We start from the raw sequence: 5,000 nt of genomic DNA on the forward strand, positions 1-5,000 counted from the left end.
TAAATAATTTTTTTTTATTTTGTTAAAGCTCGAGGCTGGTGGTTTACCATAACAGACTTCTGATTTATTTTGGGTAGTTCCATTCCCTTTGGGTAGTTCCATTCACATAATAAGACAGACTACCCTCCTAATATGAAAGAGGCTTCCAAGACACACGGCAAACGTAAAAGAATTAAATAACGAAAAACCAAAAACCAAATAACAAAATAAGATAAAACTGAAACATTAATTCAGCACTCCCGCTGTAATTCTGAAAAAAGGTCTTTTCTCTCTCTGATGCATCTTTCGTGAATTTCAATGCAATTTCCTTTTATTCAGGTTTGCTAAACTTTATAAATATGTATCGATGTCAGCTTAATTCTCTTTCTCCGTCCTGTTTCTAGTTTTCATTTTTGTTATCCCTTGAATTTTATTTACGTCTAGATTACCATCACTCATTCTCTGCAATCTATTTTTCTTGTTAGTTTTCTGAAAAGAAAACTATCGTGCCGGCTTTGTCTGTCCGTCCGCACTTTTTTCTGTCCGCTCTCAGATCTTAAAAACTACTGAGGCTAGAGGGCTGCAAATTGGTATGTTGATCATCCACCTCGCAATCATCAAACATACCAAACTGCAGCCCTCTAGCCTCAGTAGTTTTCATTTTATTTAAGGTTAAAGTTATCCATAATCGTGCTTCTGGCAACGCAACAACACAAGCCACCACGGCCGGCTGATTTTCATGGGCGGCGGCTCATACAGCATTATACCGAGACCACCGAAAGATAGATCTATTTTCGGTGGCTTTGATTATACGCTGTACAGAAAACTCAGTTGCGTCGAAGAAACTCCGGCGCATTTTTTACTTCTTTTTCTTTCCCCTATTTACTGGAGCGGTTAACAATACTGTAATTATGCTAATTTTTATATTTTCCGCGAGGGATAACAATTGTTTAAAAAATATTTTAGCGAATCTTCTATCTATTCTCATCCGTTTCCTATCTCGTATTCCTTTCATATTCTTCCTACAATGGCAAAGGGATGAGAGACTAACGTATTGGTGGAGCAACAAGTAAAGTAAAATAAAAATGAAAAATATTTCTCCGATTTTTACATGTAATCGGCAAAAGCCATTTTCCCCGAGACAAAAGTCGCCAGTCAGTTGCCCCGGTGCATTTTGTTAATGAAGCATAAGTTTTCGCCGACATTACGATCATTATTTTAACGAGATGGACCATTTATTTTTTTATTGATAAAAGTCAGTGTTATCTGTATGATTTTATTTCATTTCCTTGTAGCAGTATTATACATATCATAGCAGTATATATGATATACACAGCAGCACATTATATAAACGTTACGGACGAAATTCATGAAAGTTGTAACACCAGCAGTAATGGAAGGAGTATGTTTTAATAAAGAGCATAACAGAAATGCCATTGTACAATATTAATGAAAAAATTCACTATACTTTTATTTTTTCATTTCTGTGATGAAATTAAATGGAAATACAGATGATTAGTATTGCTCATTTCAACTAATTTCTGTGCCAGGATTTGGAACGAGTACTAAAGCTGATGTTATAAGTTGGTAATTACAATGGAAGGGATGCTGGAACGTGAGAGAGAGAGAGAGAGAGAGAGAGAGAGAGATTGAAATATTCGACACAGCTGGCATGGAGTGGTAATACTCAATTACAGGATGATTCCTCAGGCTAACCAATATCGTCTTATCACTTTTTCTTTAGCCAATATAAACATGGGCGTATGGTTGCGTGCGTGGCAAAGATTACGTACATCTGAATAATTCAGTTATTGAAAACTATTAACATTGAATTTTAACCTTGCCCATTTATCCCACAACAAAATATACGAAGACAATTATGAAAAACTAATCGAGAATTTTTCATTTTTAGTGAATAATTAGCTTAGACGGAAATTTATTGCATAATCACCCTTCGTAAATTTGAATATTAGAAATAACCAGTAGCCAACGAACAAACACGTGCATAAAAAAAAAAACTTATACTGTATCCCTGCCTGAGAGAGAGAGAGAGAGAGAGAGAGAGAGAGAGAGTATACTTTCCCGAAATGACTTCGCAAGCATATAATAATCAATACCTCCCAGCATGCAAGCAACATCATGTCTCGTAACACAGGTGTGTCTTTATCCCTAATTAGCCTCAGCTCCAGCAAGAAACAGAATGAGTTGTAAGCAGATCTTAAAGCTGACTGGAGTCACAGATGAAACCAGAGCTGAGAGGAGAGAGAGAGAGAGAGAGAGAGAGAGAGAGAGAGAGAGAGAGAGAGAGCGCTTTTTTAATTCTAACAACTCAACGGTGTTTATGGTTATCCTGAGAATATATTATAGTTATAGATATATATATATATATATATATATATATATATATATATGTATATATATACTATATATATATATATATATATATATATATATATGTATATATACATACATATATATATATATATATATATATATATATATATATATATATATATATATATATATATACATGCATGCATTATATATATATATATATATATATATATATATATATATATATATATATATATATATATATATATATATATATATGCTCGCCAGGATTGTTAGCTAAGTTCCGACACTTTTAGGAGAAGAAATTACATGACATTTACGCAGTTATATGTAAATTTAATTAAACATCATCCTCTTTTTGACATTACATATCAGAACCATTTGTTTTTATCACTGACAAACTTTCATCACCACGGTCCATCTAAATCAAATATCTATATTTTATTTTACAACTACTATCACAAATCATATAAATCATACGAAAATAAATCTTCCCCTCTCATGAGATTTGCCAAATCAATCTGATAACGTTTCAGTTGGTATTATTAACAGGATTTGACGCCGCTAATTTTAATTACGTGAAATACTAAGAACCAACTTAAAATGATAATGAAGCGAAGATGAACGCGCATGCTTTATGACAAATCCGATGCATGCAGGAAAAGGAAATAAAATTAGATATTGAGAAAAGTTGGAAATTAATTACCTTTGCTTTTATTTTCTTCCCGTGGCATCCTTCATTAAAAATGATAGCGATGATAGTAATAGTAATGGTAAAACTTACTGTCACACCTGAAAACTATAGAACACTAAAATTACACTGTAAAATGAATTAAGCGTATTATATAAGTACTTAAGAATAGTAAATAACTAGCGTGAGCCTTATCGGCATTAATATAATCTAATTTACGAACTGCTAGAAACCGGGTTTGAAAAGACAGTTTGGACGCCGAAAACCTCTGCCAAGGCCTTCTCCCAAGGGGGCTACATACCTATTGCTCCCATTATAATGAAGCTTAACTTTGGTATTATTTTCGTAAAATTCCACGAATTAAGTTTTTCCATAATCATACTAACAAAAAAATAATAAATAAGTAAAGAACCACAAATCTATAATAATAAAATACGAGTGGATATTTCTTGTTTGTCCGCCCCGGGTGGGGGTGGGGTAGGTAGGGGATCGGGAAGGTAGGTGAGACATAACACATCCATCCTCCTCCTGCAAACCTGTTTGTCCCCACCCCCGGGGGACGGGGTAGGTAGGAATCGGTAAGGTAGGGGAGAAATGACGGGCAGCGCCGGGTTCCAAAGCAGAATAGCGCACGCCATCAAGCTCGTATAAATATAAATTGCAAATATATTCTTGTGGTGACAATTTTTCTATATGCGGACTTCTTTAAAACTCCACGACAACGAATCTGTACTAACCAGCGGAAGAAACAGCAACTATGCCTTCTAAAAAACTATGTTCTATAACTAGAGGGTTTCAATTGCCGCCAGAAATAATAGTTATATTAAGATTACTAGGAATAACAAGAATGATAAACATAAAACAGAGATTAAATAAAAAAAAATATTAACAGAAAAGATTGTCTTAAAAAAATGATACTCTGAAAATGGCCATATAACAGAAACCGTAATTACTATCAAATTACTAACATACCTTGTTTCTCTATCTCTTGCGTTCTCACTCTCTCCATTTACGTCAAAGACGAACCATCAAGAAACAAGTAAACGAATTATCTTGGTAGTGGGACCAGCAGTTTTTGGCTGCTGTCGCTTCTTGTGGCACTTCTTTTCTTTTCCATCTGGACCTGAAAAGATATTGGAAATAAAACAGATTTGATAAATGAGATTATCATGGGGACGTAAAGAAATGATAAAGGAATACTGAAATATGACGGAGTCTCGAATCATCCTTTTTCCTTCATTCAACTTTTCATTTTCACATCCGCCACTAAGTGTTTTTCTTCTTCTTCTTCTTCTTCTTCTTCTTCTTCTTCTTCTTCTTCTTCTTCTTACCCTCCTGTAACCACAAAGACCACTGACTATCACTATGAACACCTTATGGAATTTTAGTCTTCATTTATATATACATACACATATATTATATATATATATATATATATATATATATATATATATATATATATATATATATATATATATATATATATATATATATATATATATATATATATATATATATATATATATATATATATATATATATATATATATGTTCATATATTCATACATACATGTTCACACATTCATACATGTATTAATATATATGTATATATATATATATATATATATATATATATATATATATATATATATATATATATATATATATATATATATGTCTAAACATATATATACATATATGTTTGCGTTGTGTTTACTTGTGTTAAAATTACATTTTGAAACTGTCCATTTTTGCCGGACCAAATTAGTAAAAGGTCAAATTACTGGAAAAAACCAAACGGGGCACATATGAAAATATTAGCGTGTCAATCTTCGTTCAACTATTTCTCTGAAATAATCACTTAGATATCAAGTTCAACAAAAGTTATTACTTTTGATTCAGTCACCCAGCAAAAATTTCTTACATGGAACAGTATAACCAGAAAAATATCGAACATGTAACAAATATTTGTTGA

General features: G+C 32.3%; 1 long non-coding RNA gene across 1 annotated transcript in view; it reads right to left on the bottom strand.

Annotated features, from left to right (window-relative positions):
- Nucleotides 1–3,997: 3,997 nt before the first annotated feature.
- The window catches only part of LOC136832083 (uncharacterized), a 269,782-nt gene continuing 268,779 nt past the window's right edge, over nt 3,998–5,000 (bottom strand). Inside the window, exon 4 of the long non-coding RNA XR_010851046.1 lies at nt 3,998–4,148. This is a non-coding gene — a long non-coding RNA (uncharacterized lncRNA). The remainder of the gene's footprint in view (nt 4,149–5,000) is intronic.

This window comes from Macrobrachium rosenbergii, chromosome 1 (genome assembly GCF_040412425.1).
Source record: "Macrobrachium rosenbergii isolate ZJJX-2024 chromosome 1, ASM4041242v1, whole genome shotgun sequence".
In the NCBI taxonomy this organism is placed as follows: domain Eukaryota; kingdom Metazoa; phylum Arthropoda; class Malacostraca; order Decapoda; family Palaemonidae; genus Macrobrachium; species Macrobrachium rosenbergii.